The sequence below is a fragment of the Nuphar pumila genome, chromosome 16 (genome assembly GCF_984573655.1).
Source record: "Nuphar pumila chromosome 16, dmNupPumi1.hap1.1, whole genome shotgun sequence".
NCBI lineage: Eukaryota > Viridiplantae > Streptophyta > Magnoliopsida > Nymphaeales > Nymphaeaceae > Nuphar > Nuphar pumila.
Genome location: NC_143264.1, coordinates 82,917,314 through 82,934,712, shown reverse-complemented (window position 1 = coordinate 82,934,712; position 17,399 = coordinate 82,917,314). Strand labels below are relative to the sequence as shown.

Here is a 17,399-nt window from a genome sequence, read left to right as displayed (position 1 = left end):
AAATCGGGTTATCTGGTATTTTATGCACTGTCTTTCTAGTTTTGTTTGTCATGTTTTTTTGGAGAAATGTCCAGTTCTCAGGTGGTGTACGATCTAAGAAATTTTATCAGGTTTTCGTTTTTTTAATTTTTACTCTTCCCTTTTTCCCTTGTGATTTTACTGTGCATGTTCTTTTATTCATGCGAGTCTCATGAATTGGAGGCTCTCAATTCTTAGTTGTGTTTCTAATTATGGTTTCTTTGCTTTTGATGGTTGAGCTTTTGTGCAGTAAATAGTGATGGATGCCAGTTTTCTTCTTCTTCTTTCATTCTTTTCGTTAAATTGCTTGGTCTGTTTTTTCTGTAGAATCAAAGCCCGAAGCATTAGTTCTCTTACAATTTGCCGAGACATTTTGTCAGATTAACGTAACAGGTTTCATGGTCCATTTTTTCATCATTCTAGTTCCTTTAGATGGACTCATCGTTTTTCACCAACGTCCTAGTTTAACTAATGGTTCTATTCATCTGAAACATGCTTCTTTCTTTTCTCTTTTTTCGAAATAAACATCCTTCTTCCACGTCAATCTCATGTTTCAATGGAGAAGATTGCAATCTATTTTGAGATCTGCATTTCGGATTCTTGGATACCGTTACTTTACTACCATCATCTTCTTGTATTTATTTTTGTTGCAGAAATAGCTTTCTTTTAGGACATGGGAAGTTGGTTTTGAGTTTATTCTAGTTTTAGGCATTGCCAAATTCTAGTTTTATTCTTATTTTTCATTTTTTGAAGGAAATTCTTATTTTTCAATTGATGTTCATTCTCATTGTATTCTCTTGGCACATGCATCTCTTTTCCTTTTCTCTTTCTTTCCTTTTTTTTTTTTCGTGAGTAAAAGTACCACTGTGGTGGTTCAACATGTCTTGTTTATTATGTGTTGTACAATGTAGGTTCCATGTGGTTTCAGAGTTCGATGATTCTAAGAGAAGTTGTAGAAAGAGACTAGCTGATCACAATGAGCGTAGGAGGAAGAACTCTTCCGACTCCACAACAAGGAATCATTCTCAAGGTATATTGCCAGTCTCTCTACATTTTCCCTATTCTTTGAAGAGTCATGCTTTTGTGTGTTGTTGTTGTTGTTGTTGTGTGTGTGTGTGTGCGCGCGTATGCCTGCACACCAGCACGCCTCCATTAGGACCATCATGATGGCACATGACTTGACCCTTTGTGACTTGACCTGGTTAAGAAGATCAAAAACTCAGTCATAGGGGGTTCATGGTCTGGCTGGTGATTTCAATAACTTGGCTAAATGTATGTCCACTAGGAAAATTGGAGCTAATTTGTTGTTGTAGGTTAACGTCCTCAGATGCTGATAGAGGCTACATAATATAAGTATTCCAAAATACTAGAGCCTAGTCTCTAATCCACAAATCAGGTTGGGCTTAGGTTGAGCTCTCCGAGTCCTTTCCTGACCAAAAATTAAGCAGGTATACGTGAGGGGCTCGTTTTATCAATAACCTTTATGGGGACGCATTGTATTTTCCCATCTCTCAGTCTCATTCATGCATTTCATGCTATGCCACAGGGGTACGGCTGAGGATACAGGGATACAGTCATTTTTATGAAGTTTTCAATATGACCAGTATTTAAGGGGACACAATACGGGGGCCAAAGTAGAGTATCCATTTGACATAGGTTTCATGAGACAAAGTTGATTATTGCTTTAGGTTTAGCCTCCTATTTGTTCAATTTTATCATAACCAATATCTTTTTCTTCTTTTTCTCTTTTTTGCTCTTAGATTTGTTTAGGGCAACTATTTATTCTCAGCATTGTCTTTTGAGTAATTTGCAAATCAGCTATGATCACTTTTATGATTGTTGTTGCAAATAACAATCTTTGCGTGGAAATGGTTGTCCCAATTTGGTGACTAATATGGAAAACTAACATATATTTAGTTTTTTTTTTGTCCTACCTAAGTCTCAATAAGTTCGTTCCATGCTGATTATATTGTAATTTCATCCTTGTTTTACTTGTGGTCGTTAATATTTATTGCACTGAGATTTATTTTCTTGCTTGTCTTGAAGTTTTAATTGTTTCTTCTCCAATCTGTCATTGTCATAAACTGATGGGTCTGTTATGCATGCAGTAATCAATGTATGCAATTCACTACCTTAGCATTCAGGGTTATTTGTTTCTTGAACCTATGTATGTTTCACTGTTGTGCAATCTTTTTTTTTAAGGGAAAAAATAAAGGGAACTGTTGTGCAATCATTAACTTAATTAGCAAGTGTATTAGTATCTCTTTCGCATATTTTCATGTTCTTACTCACATTTAATAGCTATATTTTGGCTGATGTCAATCTCAGTAATTAGTAATGCAGCTATAGATTCAGTTACATTCTATGTCAGTGTTTGAGCTTAGGTTTCAAGGCTTTAGTAAGCATTATAGACTAATTTTCATCCATCCAAAAGCCAGCATAGTTGATATCGGAGCATCCTCAGCTTGCTTGGAATGTGGCTTGCTAAGCAGTATTTTCTAGTTCAAATTTCAAAATACCCATATATGATGATCATACTCAGTGCACACCATCTGGAGGATGTACAAGTTTCTTGTGAATCAAAAGGACCAGTTGGTGTGTGCATGTGTTTTTACACATTTGTGTTTGTGTGTATGCATGTGTGTGTCTATGTAGTTTTCTTTTGATATTTATGGTGCACTGATTACTGACATAAATTGAAATTTCAGATTGCCTAACTATCTAATGATTCTAATCTTATTCTGCTATCGATTAGCTTAAAAACGTTGCAACCTTTTGGTGGGTATTCCATATTTTTGGCTGTCATATCTGGCATGTTACCAAGAAAAGCAAAAATGACATTATAAGCTTCATTCTTTCATATTAATGTTAGTGTACATAGGTGCAGCTGTGTTTTTTCAATGGGGTCTTCTTCTGGACATGAAATCAGAGAAGCTACCTTTAGAGATAATTGTGCATCCAAACTACTAATGTATGATACGGCTGAGTGTTGGAATGACTTAATTTGCTGTTATAGACATGTCAAGTTATTGCTTTTTTTAAGGGGAAGGTATTTACATTGAAAATCTGGCAAGCAAAAAGAGTTGTTTAATTGCATGATGATTCTTTTATCCCAAACCTGTCTCAAAATGTATGTTGGAGTTTGCGTGCAAAGTTTAAGGTGTGCTACTGTCAATTTCTTCCTCATCGAAACTGCCATTTGTATTGATGGGTATGATTGGACCTTTAATAGCATGACCCTTGCTATTTCTCCTGCATATGGTTTTGTGTAGATCTTCATTCATTATAATCATTAACCTACTCACACACTTCAGCACATATGAAGTGATTGCATTCTGCTTGTTTTTGGCTGGTTGTAAAATTCAAAATAATTTCATGATGACCATAAATTTCTTCACTTAGTTATTGATGACAATATTTATTGATTTTGATTTTTATTGTGTCTACTGCTAAAATAAATGTTGGTTGTGTTTAATATTGATAGTCATATTATTGTTGATATTATATTCTTCTCATTGTAGGTGTTACAGTTATGATAATGGTTATTATCATGTTATCTGGAAGTATTGTGTTTGTGGAGCATTTATGAAAATTTCCTAATAGCGACATAAAAAATTTCACATTTATTCACTTCCTATCTATTTCACAATTTATCTCCTTCACTTTATCTCAGTCCCCCTGAAAAAGTGATATCAATTATTCTCCACTGACTATCCAGCTGATGAGTTTGCCTTTGCTCCTATGTTCCGGTCCATAATCAGATAAGGTGTCTAAAAGAGAAAGCAAAGGTTCTTCACTTCGCGTGACATAGCTACGCTCAGGTTTCACCAACTTTGCCTGGTGGTTCCTACCCTCTGAGACTCTGACTTTCCCCTGGGGGCCCCATCCAATCTGAGTTGACATTCTTCCGATCAGTTTCACTGTTTATGCCCATAATCCCGCATCCTTCACCTATCACCTACTCTCTGGGATAGTTGGCTGTCAACAGATTTTCTGTTAGAAAGCATGCCAATTATTTTTCCTTCACAAATTTCAGCCATTTTTCCTTTTTTTTCATCTCTAGGTTTAATACTTTCAGAAATATTTTTCAGTTTCTCTTTTGTTATTCAACTATCAAACTGATTTTTTGATTAACACTGATTTTTTGTTTCAGTCCAATTCCTACTTTAAGAATCAAAAGATCTCCAGTGCTTAGGAATCCTTTACAAAAAAAAAAGTAGTTAGGAAGTTAACTTTTCTACATGTATATTTGTATAGCTTTAAAGTTTAAACCTTTTGAAAAAACAATGTCTATGATGTACATCACTGAGCTTTCTTTTGTTATTCAACTATGAAACTGAATATTTGATTAACGTTGATTTTTTGTTTCAAGGCCAATTCCTATGAATCAAAAGATCTCCAGTGTTTAGGAATCCTTTACAAAAAAAGGTAATTAGGAAGTTAACTTTTCTACATTTATATTTGTATAGCTTTAAACCTTTTGAAAAAATAATTTGTCTATGATGTACATCCCTGAGCTTTTTTTATAGAAATCTATTAGTATTTCACTTAGAAATATGTCACTAGCACAGGCTCACCAGCAAACCATGTATTACTGAGATTTGCATAAATCTCTATCAAATAATCAGTAGCACCATCTTTGTAATACAGAAAATGTATCGTGAAAGTAGTTGTCAATGGATGTGCTAGGTTAGAGGGCAGAGATTTATATAATTCCCAGTTTAAATTGGTAATGTTGCAGTGTCTTGCATTGTGTGTGTGTGTGTGTGTGTGTGTGTGTGTGAGGGAGAGAGAGAGAGAGAGAGAGAGAGAGAGAGAGAGAGAGAGAGATGTCCAAACATTCTGAACACCTGCCTAGGCACTAATAGTTTTCGTTTTCATATAATGGTGTTGGAGGTTTTCTTCTGTATTTCTTGACTCTTGGCATTTCATCAATGCTATGTTTGTGTTGATAATTTAATATCTTCTTCATTATTTCAGTTGATTGAAATTACTTATAGGAACACATTTCCTATATGATTCTGGTTAGTTTTTTTGTTCTTTTCCCTGTTATATATGGCTCTCTGACCATTCGGGTCATCCCTAGAGAATTTTGCTTGTTTAGAAGCTGAATCATGGTGGCGGAGATAACATGAGGTGCCCATTTTGCATTACGTGGTTGATCTGGGCGTGTTTGGTCACAATAGCTTACAGGTTTTGATATCTGTGGAAAAGGCTGTGTGCATATGGGTAGTGGTGAAATTGTTGAGATGCGACAATCTTAATGGAAAGTTGAAGGGATCATTGCCCTGCTAGTAGAGGTAATAAGTTGTGGTAGTAAGTGATGGTGATTTGATAGAAACCGAGTAGTGTTAAGGGTGACAATAAAAAGTATTTTCTAAATAATTTATGAGACAGTCGATGTCCTTTTTTATAACAAGGAGAAACCACTGTTATAGTTCAGACCTTTTGTTACAGGCCGAGGGGTGCCACATTGAGTGTGACCCTGTTTTGATGCCTGTGGTCTAAAACTCTGATTAATCTCCCCCTTACCCTCCAAAGATGCTTTCCTGTTGGATTAGAGATGTGGGGCTCGAACTCGCAATGTTGGATACCCTTCAGCTTGAACTCCTTGGGCTGACTCACCTAGATAGCTTCCTACTACCTTTTACTTGGAAGTCTTTCTTTCAGAACCTCCTTTTCAAAGGAAGAAAGGTTTCTCGGCCCTTGTGTGTATGTTAATGTAGAGAATGTTCTGGATTGGTTGGGGTGAAATTGGGATGGTGGTGGTAGCGTGGTTGTGATGGGTGGCTGTTGATTGGGAAAAAGCTGGATGTTGGACGCTATTCAAAACCATGGAGGTCAGGTTTTTTTATGTTTATGACTAAGAACCCCGGCCTGGCCCCATGCAAGGTAAACCCCGGGTGAGGTCACTGATACCCAAGCCCTTACCAGTTAAATCTTCAAATTCCATTCTGAAAAGGAAACCCCCCTAAAAAAAGCCACTATTGTAGGAGAAAAATGCTTCACTCGATCAGCTGGAAAATTATCTTCAGAAGGCTGCAGGAAACTGAGAAAGAATTCCAGCTTACCAATATTGAACTACAGCGTGCAGTTGACACGAAGGCTGATGAAGAAAGTGAGGCTGAGATTTTCAGGCTGTTGGGCAATTGTAAAATCGAGCTCTCTGACAATGGAGGCTGATGATGTTGATGACAGAATCCAGTGCCAGCTCTTGATGATAATGTCATTTCAACAGTCTTGTCGAACCAATTGGGAAGTTTCAGTATGGTGGCTTTGGAGATGCAGCAGGCACCAAGTTGTGTAGGCATTATCACAAATCTCCCCTCTGCAACTAGATAACCATGTTGGTTTCTTTAGATCTCAACTTTGATACCGTCATCACCACAGTTTGAGAAAGAGAGACCAAATTAAAAATCTGAAAAAATAGGAAGTCCCCTTCCACCTGTTCGATGATATGCCACCATCACATTCTTAGGGACAAGGACACTTTTTTATTTAACAGACGAAAAAATGTTTTTGCTTCTGGCCATTTACTACCTTCTATATGTACCTCAGGTAGGAGATGAAATAAGTAATTTATTGCATATTTGGTTTAGTCCTCTTGGTGTGCCATCTCTTGATGATTGCACCAACCTCCATTTACAGATTAGTTAGCTTCTGAGTGTTCATGTAAAACCTTATCAGTTATCACCCCAAGTGGACTAAACCAAATATGCGATTAAATCCTTTTAGCTTATCACACACCAACATTGTTTCAGCCGTTTGGAACTCTTATCGATGGACATGCTTTTAAGGTGTTTTTTTTTTTTAACGAGGGTAGTTTTGTAATTTTCATGCATTATCCGTCCGTAAATTCGAATATTCTTCTTCTTTTTGTTTGTTATTCCATCATTTACTCCTCTCCCAAATTACCAACTTTTCTTTTCTTTTGCTCTTGGGAAATTTTCTGGCGCAGAAAATAGAGGGACAGATGGCAGAATCCCATTGGCTTACAATAGGTCGTCGTCATCACCAGCCAGGCGTGCTCTCTCTCTTCTGTCATCCGAAAGTTCGCCAACGTGGGCCCCACCTCTCGACCTATCGCGATCCAGCGCGGCCCTGCGCGAACTGATCGCCGAGAACCGAGCTGCCGTCCTCGCAAAGCATCTGGCCTCGTCCGTTCCTGACTCGGTCCTCCCACACGTTCCAAGCCCCGACCAGCACACTCTCTACCACAGCTACCATCCGCAGTTCCTGCTCACTCAGGCCCAGTCCCCGACCTCTGGCCTGCACTCCTTCGAGCCAGCACCTGCAGCGACATTCAACCTCATGCGGGCAGCCATCGGCTTTCCAGCTCCGGCAAGGAGTGGCCGGCTGGACGTCGGGGACAATGAGGATGATAGGGACGGAGACGTAGTCTGAGTGCCAGATTTGGAAGTCGTTTGAGTGATTAGTCGTGGTTAATTAATGGTGAGGAAATTATGTATTAATGTGCTGGTAGATCTCTTCCCTCCCTTCACATATCTTTTTATTAAATTTATAATATTAATTTAATTAGGCTTGTGTATTACATTTCTCATGACTAGAAACTGAGTCTGCATCACAGAGCCAGCCTTGTTTGACTTGTATCGATGAGGCTGTGGATCACAGAGCCATGACAGACATTTGAATGTGGATTGATCATTTAATAACATAGTCTTAAAGGACTAGATTGCCTGAGGTTGACTGTTAATTATTCATGGAGCTAGTAAACCTTGTCCAACATGTCTAGATTTGTAATTGTTTTAGTTGCAACCAACTTGGTTGAATCTTCACCAACTAGTCCCTAGCCCTTACATCACCATAGTTGACTCAGCCACAAGTTCCCCAAGTCTCAAGTTGGCCTGATAAGGGGGCCCAAGTTTTGGTATCAAATGGGACAAATGAGTGGGTTAGACACTGATTCTTTTGATTGCTTCATCTTCTTCCTCTTGTCAAACTTAAACCACAATTTACCTAACAGTTCAATAACTATAAGAGAAAAACAACGTAAAGCCAATATTTTAATAAATGTCCATGGCTTTGGTGTACTGATGAACCTTACTAACAAATTTGAAAATCAAAGCTAACCACTTAAGGTCCACACAAAGATTCCCCAAAGGGGTTAGGCATAGTGGAATGGGGCCTAGGCCACTAGGCAGGCAGTCTAGGTTCAAATCTCATGGGCTTCACCGTTGCACAAGCCAAAGTGTGGTGACTCCTTGGGGGAAAGGGGTAAGCCCACCCAGTTTTACACTGCCAGAACAGTGATCGTAAGTACCTCCAACAGATCCAGCACGGCTAGGTCTCTGTCCCTGGAGACTGTTTCTCTGTGTAAACACTTTCTCACCTCTCCTAGGAAAAAATATGGCTTTTCTACGTGCTTTTGGAGCCAACATGTCCCCATCCAAATTGAGTTCCCCACACGGCCGAAAGTGTCCAAGACACAATCTAGTTATGAAGAAATAGTTTTAGAACTGTAACTACATCACTTATTGGAAAAAATATACAAATATATTATGTGGTCCTCATAGATATATAATTATGTTATCAACAAATATCTTGCTTCAAAACCTCAGCTTCTCGACAAAGACTTACCCGGGTGGACCAAGACCATTGAGGCTTCCTGACTCGCACCCAAATGCTCGGCTCAGACTCAACAAATGTGAACATTACCAGTCCACTAGGGCCACCCAACATGTGACAATACCAAGGAATCATTTTTTTTAGGAAAATAACAAGAAATCACTCTCAAGTCTCAACTAATCTAACCAACCAACCGTATCTTATTATCAATAAAGGCCCATAAAAATGTCTTAGATATCAGGATTTTCGGGACGAGGAAAAATCTTGTGATAAATTAAAATTTTAATTTATCGTGAAAATCTGTAAATTAGAACGTTAAAATATAGGGTGCATCTATTTTAGTACTGAACATCAGTACTTATGGAGGTATGCTTTTTATTTGCATAAATATTATCTTTAACTAGTTGAGAGCAGGTGCCTATCACCCAAGAACACAGAGCTTTTTTGGAGTGTTTTTTAATAAATGTGACCTTGCAGATGCATTTGGCATGGTCGATTTGCTAGAAAATGAGACTTAGACCGCATTTTTTAATGAAAAAATATGATTTTTTAGATTGATTTTTGTATGAAAATTGTAGACCGTCAATTTTCAAACTTTATAAAAACCTATCCACGTGTCGGAATGCAAGAGTCCGTTCCTATAAAATGTAGAACACATCTGTATGGTCAGATTTGAGAAAAACATAAAAAAAAAACTTTAGAAGCCTGTAGTCCTGCGGTGGGCTTGATTTGGAGTACGCAGCTACCTCCTACACTGTCTCTAACAGTACCCCTGGACCATGTTTAGTGTGTTTTATTTACTATTTTCATGCGTGAGCTGTTGATTTTTCACCATCATAAGATTTGAATCTTGTGAAGTATTGCTGCTAGTTTTTTTACTAATATAGTAAATAAGTCATGTTAAATACATCTGTTTTGTTAGATCTAATGTTTAGCCATTCCTTCTAAAATAAAAAATATTTGAAAATTTAAAAAGGTGTTTTTTTTTTGCCTCGTGGACCTTTCCTTCGTGACACGATATTTTCAAAATAACTACTATTTTTTAAAAATATCGTGAAATTGTTGGGCTTGTATCTTTTTGCAAAAATATTTTATGAACCTGTAGATAATTTTTTATGAACCAAATTAAAAAGCTTCCTTACTAATAAAGTTGGCATTTGGTAATAGAATCATATGGTCCAAGTCAAGAAGAAGCCCAACTAAAGTAGGCCTTGGGAGAAGACCAACAAGAGCTAATGGGTAAGGATAGTCCGTATTTCATCCATTAAATCAGAATTAGGAAAAGAGTTTGGAGTACAAAGTACAATAGAAAACTCCAAATAGGTTACATCTTATGAGTCCTTTGTTACTCATGATTAGGGGTGTCAACCGGATAGGTTTGTTTAGGACCCAGGTAAACTCGGCTTGGACTTTATTTTTGGGTATGGTATCGGGTCTGAACATGGGTCTAATCGGGCTCACTATAATAAAAATCATACCCGGACCCGATAAGAACTACATGAACCAGACCCCAACCATACCCGGTAAAACAGTATTTTTTATCATTTTTACATTGAAAATCGGAACTGGGTCGGGTCCGGGCCTGGTATAAAATTTCACAAATTATACCCGGGTGCATGTATTAATAGTACCCAGGTCTTATTATTTATCACCATACCCGGACCATATATGTTTGGCTCGGGTCCGGTTCTGGGTATGGTATAAAATTTCACAAATTATACCCGGCTCCATGTATTAATCGGACCTGGGTCTTATTATTTATCACCATACCCGGACCATATATGATTTGGTTAGGGTCTGGTCTGGGTAAACCCGACCCGTTGACAACCCTACTCATGACTCATGAACCCTCCAATTCATATTGGACACTAAGTTTTGTATGATTATTTTTAACCAGTTAGCTGAACAACCTCTCTCTCTCTCTCTCATGTTCTTCACTTGGGTACGTCAACCGAGAGTGTTTTTTAGCCACACGGTTACGCTGTTTAACAAGCATCAGAAAAAACACAAACAATCATGCTTCTCTTTGCTGTACTCTCTCTCTCCCTACTCCCCTTTTCCTCTCTCTCCTCACCGGAAAATACCACCGCCAGCAGTCTTAGATACGCATGGGGCGATCTCCGGCGGTTCCAGGGTGCACCACGTGGCAGCCACGTCGCCGGCATGTCCAAAATCAAGCGCTACCTCCAGAAGTTCGGTTACTTTCCGGCATCAGATTTCAATTTCTCCGATGGGTACGACGCAAGTCTCGAGGCTTCCCTCCGGCGGTACCAGACCAAGCTCGGCCTGCCAGTCACCGGCGCCCTGGACGGGCCCACCCTGTCTCAGATGGCCGCCCCTAGGTGTGGGGTCCACGACAGCCACGACATGGGCGGATCGGACCTGCCGCGACGATACGTCTACTTCCCGGGCCGGCCCAGATGGCCTCCGGGTCGGACCCATTTAGCCTACTGGATCTCGCCGACGGCCACAACTGATTACGTGGCGCTCACCGATATCCAGGCAGTGCTCTCACGGGCGTTCGCCAAGTGGTCCGCCGCGATCCCGATCAACTTCACGGAGACCCCATACCGGGAGGAAGCGGATATCCGGATCGGGTTCTACGATGGGGACCACGGGGACCGGGAGCCATTCGATGGGGTGCTTGGGGTGCTGGCGCACGCGTTCTCACCGGAGAGCGGCAGGCTGCACCTAGACCGGGCCGAGACGTGGGCCATCGATTTCCGGGCACAGAAGTCCAGGGTGGCCGTGGATCTGGAATCGGTGGTCCTGCACGAGATCGGGCACCTGCTAGGTCTGGGCCACACCTCCGTCCGGGAGGCCGTTATGTACCCGAGCCTGTTCCCGAGGACTAAAAGGACGGATCTCACCCTCGATGACGTCGATGGCGTGCAATACCTGTACGGGTCAAACCCCAATTTCGACCCGGCCTCCATCCAAACCGTTGACCAGGGAGGACAGCGAGTTGACTTGAGCAGCGCTGCCAAATATCATAGAGGGTCTCTCTTTTTTCTCCTCTTTTTTTTTTTTTTTTACATATTCTTTGTGTAACTTTGATTTTACCAACGGGGGGCTCCGCTTATCTGGTAGGTGCAGTTAGTGCACGATCACCTTCAAAACCCGATAGTATATTTGTATAACTGGTAGGGGTCGGACTAACCCCAGCTTGCCTTTAAAAAAAAAATATTTGATTTGATTTGATTTTGTCTTTCTTTGGTTCGTAAATCAAGTTTACTGTAAGTTTATTACGATATACGTGTCATAATCATAGGTGTAGATTCAAGGATACTTTGTGCTCTTCTCTTTCTTAATTACAAAGATGCAAATCAAACGCCTATCGCCAGAAAAAATTGTTATATATATTTGCAAAAAAACACCACCATTTTTTTTTCCAAAATATCAAGATTTTTATTACATTATTGACATGATAATAACACTTCTTAAATATTTTATGCTGCTATATGTTCTATTTAAACATTTTCAAAATCTTTCTACTTCTAATTTTTTATATGGCGATATTTTCGCAAGGTTTTCCCTAGAAAATATAATTTATCGTGATATTTTCCCTCTCTGATAAATTGACCATACCAAGTTTTGTGGCATTGGATTGTTTTGGGAGGAACTGATATGCATTGTGTTGCTTCTAGAAGTGGAGCCTGAGAAAGTTAGTTCGAACTAGAAGGGAGAGGACACCAAAGCAACAATCACAGCCGTTGGATTGACAAGATATATTTTTTGCCTTATTTTCTGAGTTTTATTTTTTATTGTTTAAAGCTACCAATTTCTAGAAATTGCGTAATTTAAAAAATAATAAGTATCGAATGATTGTAAGGAGGGAAGGTTATCCCAAAAATTGCTAAAGACAAATGCCAAGCCGCCTTGTCATTTTCTTAGGAAAGTACGCCGTTCTCATAAGAAAGTATGACACCCCATTTTTAATGGTTAACATGATATAATCGCGAGGCCCAATTTTAATGCAAAATACTAGTGGGACCAGTGTTGTCAGTATCGTTACTTGGGAATGGCCCCATTCTTATCGTATCGTATCGTATGGACAAAAAACCAATATAAAATGAGTTGAATCGGCTTATTTTTTAAATAATTTTAAAAAAGGTTTTAATTTTTAAATTTTATTTTAATATTTTCCTGACACGTGCCATCAGCTGATTAAAAAATGGCCAATTCAGCTCAATTCTGTTCAGAATCAGAATTGGCCGATTCGTTGAGAAGTTTTGAGAATCGATTCAGGGTCCGATACGACACAATTCTGACAACATTGAGTGGGGACTGATTGGATTGGCATTTCATGCAATTTGTTTTGCATTACATACGTCATGGTTGAATAATGCATGCACACGATGAAAGTGATTGGTGGAGTCATGGATGCACACGCATGTAGGACACGACTCGTTCACCCAAAACGTGCCCGGCCGTGCCCCCAAGCCAAGGGCATATTTGCAATAATCGCTGAACATATTGTAGCTAGTGATTTTTGAAATAAATGCAAAACTGGTATTTTAAAGAACGAATCATGAGACCAATGTTGTCAGAATCGTATCGGACCCTGAATCGATTTGCAAAACGATTCATGCAATTGGCCGATTTCAATTCTAAACGGAATGAAGTTGAATCGGACAAATTTTAACCAGCAGATGACGTGTGTTGGGACCTAGGCCCCAAGGCATGTGGTCTAGGTTCAAATCCTATGAGCGTCACTCCCTTGCGGAAGGAGAAGCATGGTGACTTTCTGGGAGCAAGGGTTAAGCCCTACGTAGTTTTAGGCTGTCAGGGAAGACAAAGGCAGCACGGCTCGGTCTTTGGTCCTAGGGGTTATGTCTAAATATAAAAAAATTGACGTGTTAGGAAAATATTAAAATAAATTAAAAATTATTTTTAGCCATTTTTAAATGAAAATAAAAATAAGCTGAATTAACTCATTCATATTGATTTTGGGTTAATACGGTACGAAGCGGTCGAATCCCTACAATATGAGGACATCGGATCAAGCCCCACTGCCCCATAGGTCCGTAGCTTTTAGAGGTGGAACACGTGATGTTTTTTGGGCCTCATCTGGTTTTCCTCTCTTCTATAGGGAATCAGATCAGGTCATGCTGAACATGAGCGTTTTTGCTCATGCCGACATCGTGACCGTCTGTTTGCATTTTGGATGAATGCCATGTGGTTTTGTTGACTTTTGAGCTTATTAAAATGCAAATATATAGGATGGCCACGATGTCGGCATGAGAAAAACGTTCATGTCCAGCATGGCCCCAATCAAACCGGGTTAGACCCGGGTCCATTTAGTATCGGGTTAGACCCGAGTCCTGTTAAGTATCAGGTCAGACCTGGGTCTATTTTGAATCGGGTAAGAACCGGGACATTTTTTACCCGGGTCCAGTTAGGACCGGGTCCAACCCGAGTCTTGTTTCGATCGGATCCGATCCGGATATAGTTCAGATCGGGACCGACCCATGTCTAGTACGGGTCGGGTTAGACCCAGATCCCATTTGAACCGGTTCGGATCCATGTTTAACAGGATCCAGATACTATTTGGACTGAACCAGACTAGGAACCTGATCTGGCTCTTTTCGGGACCGGTTCAGAGCCGTTTTTGACCAGTTTCTTCTAGTTTTTCATCGGTTCTAAGATGCTAAGACCTTGTTTTCATAAATATAAGGAGATACAGGGATTTTGACATACGATTATAGGGTTTTATGAACTTTTGTTCATATTTGGTACCGGTTCATAAGGTTCAGAACCGGTTCAGACCCTTAGATGACTGGTTCATGGCTGTTTCAGACCGGTTCAGAGTATTTTCAGGTCGGTTCCTACTTGAGAACCCTGGGTTTTACCCATATGAGCATGTTTTTGCTATTTTTCATGCTTTATAAAATATTTATTTTAAATAATGCATGACTTATGCATGTAAATTCATGTATTTTATGTTGATTAAGTTGTGCATGATGGTTTTAAGCATGAATTATAACTAAATTCATGGAAGTTAGTTTATGTATATTAGTTGAAGCATGAACTTGTATTATGTCATGAATATACATGCATTAAAATGTGTGCATGAGCGTGCTCCATAATACAAATAGGTTTTCTATAAAAGATCTTGATTGACCGATTCATATAATCACCAAAGTGATCTGAGTCGTGTTGATTAAAGATTCTTTGAACCGTATCAAGATTCGTTATTATGATTCTATGTGAATTTATGAAACATCGATTCTACCCAAAGGTAGGTCGTTGTGTTCCAAATTTACACAGGGTGTGATAGTAGATGTGTATTTCAGCCCACAAAGCATGTTCGTACCCAAATATATATTGTTGAATTGCCTCTTGATACATGATATGCTAGTTTCACCAGCTGAAGTTAATTCCTTGAGAATTGAAGAGATGAAGCAACTATGAGTATTGTCATTTTCACCAAAGTGGAACAATAATGACTCAACTATGCTTGTCTCAGAAAAGGTGAATAAAGGGTCTCACTTTTACCTTTTCAACATGAGTCTCGTCTGAGCAATAATAGTGATGTCTTTCCATTTTTGTTCATTATTTTATCAGGTTCTTTCCTTATCGACGGTTCTAGTAATATCTTCCTTTTAGACGGATCTAACTTTTCAGATTGGAAAGAAATCATATTATTCACTTTCGGCTATATGGATTTATATCTGGCCCTTAGAATTGATGAACATTCCGCTCTTACAGAGCAAAGTACAGCTGATCAGAAGGTTACCTCTGAGAAGTGGGAGTGCTCGAACAGACTTAGCCTATTGCTTTTGCAATCTCGGGTGGCTAAGAATATTCGAGGCGTCATTCCTCACTACAGGATAATGAAGAAATTTTTGGGAGCCATTGAGGCTCAATTTGTCACTTCTAGTAAGACAAGGACCAGTACGCTCATGTCCAAATTGGTGTCTATGAAATATGCTGGTGACAATCACATCCGACAACACATTTTGGAAATGAGAAATATTGTGACTCAATTAAATGACATGAAGTTCGTCATCTCTGACTCCTTGGTCCATCTGATCTTAACCTCATTACCTACTGAGTATGGACCATTCAAAATCTCCTACAACATACATAATGATGGGTGGTCTTTTAATGACCTCTTGGCCAAGTGTGTTGAAAAAGATGAGAGATTGAAGGGTGAGAGGGTGCCAAGTGCACATATGGCCTTTCATAAGAATAAGCAGAGGTCGAGGCTAAAGAAAAGCTCATTCAAAAAGAAGAATCAGAAAAAAGCCACTGGGGAGAGTTGAAACTATCATGCGAAAGCTAAATCCCAGTCAGGAGGCTCTTCTATAAAGGGCTTCTTCTGCAAGAAGAAGAGGCATAGAAAGGTGGACTGTTTGAAGTATAAGAAGTGACTCAAAAATAAAGTTAATAAGTCATTCGTTTCTCATGAGTGCAATTTAATCCATATTTCATTGCATAGTTGGTGGATTGATTCTGGTGCCACGGTACACATTACCAACTCTTTGCAGGCATTTCTGAACAAGAGGGAACCAACAGAGCATGAAAGAAGCATCTTCTCAGGAAATAAGATGCGTTTGCATGTCAAGAACGTTGAGACCTGCAGAATTTTGTTGGAGTCAGGATTTATATTGGATTTGGTCGATACATTCTATGTTTCATCCTATAGTCAGAACCTGATTTCAATTTCAAAACTTGATAAGTTTGGCTTTGTATTTAAATTTAAAAATTCTAAGCTTATTATTATGAAAAATTCAATAAATATAGGTTTTGCATATATGTGTGATGATTTGTATCGACTAAGAACCAAATTCCAAATTTGAGATTCTCACTCCATTTAGAACACAATGATTGACAATAAACGTGGCCTAAAGGATGATCAATCCTATCTCCTTTGGCATCGGAGGTTAGGACATATCTCGAAAGAGAGAGTTCAATGACTCATGAAAGAGGGAATCCTCGGATCCCTTGATTTTACAAATATAGAGCCATGTGTTGACTGCATAAAGGCTAAGCAGTCTTACACGTATAAGAAAGATTCCAAACGCAGCAATGAAAGGTTGAAGATAGTGCATACGGATGTGTGCGACCCTTTTTCATCGTGTTATACGGGTGAAAGGTATTTTGTCACCTTTATAGACGATTACTTACAGTATATGTATCTCTACTTATTATCTGAAAAATCAGAGGTCTTTCAGTTTTTTAAGGACTTCAAGAAAGATGTAGAGAAACAAACCGGTGAAGTTATTAAGATTGTCAAGTCTAATAGAGGTGGAAAATATTATGGTCGTTTCACTGAGATGGGGAAAAAAAGAAAGGTCCATTAGCGCAGTTTTTAAAAGAGAAAGGCATTGTACCTCAGTATACCATGCCTGATAGTGCTTACCAGAATAATGTAGCTAAAAGGAGAAATTGTACGCTTAAAGAAATGGTTTGAGCGATGTTGAATCACTCAAACCTTTCTTTGACCTTGTGGTGTGAAGCTCTTAGGACAACCGTGCATATTTTGAATAAGGTTCCTACGAATGTTGTTCAAAAGACTCCTTACGAGTTATGAACAGATAAGAAACCTTGTTTATCATATATACGCATATGAGGATGTCCGACAGAAGCTAAATTGTATAACCCATATATAAAAGCTTTTGATCCTAGGACAACTAGTGGTTTCTTCATTGGTTATCCAGAAAAGTCAAAAGGCTTTATGTTTTATTTTTCTATCTCATACACTACAGATAAAGCAAGATTTCTTGAAAATGGTTCTGTTGGGATAGATGCATCTCAAAATATTGATTTTAAGGAAATGCAGGATTCAG

The 17,399-nt window shown here is 39.1% G+C and overlaps 1 pseudogene; it reads left to right on the top strand.

The window, feature by feature from the left end:
• The first annotated feature begins 10,620 nt into the window (after positions 1-10,620).
• The window catches only part of LOC149813869 (metalloendoproteinase 4-MMP pseudogene), a 33,148-nt pseudogene continuing 26,369 nt past the window's right edge, over positions 10,621-17,399 (top strand).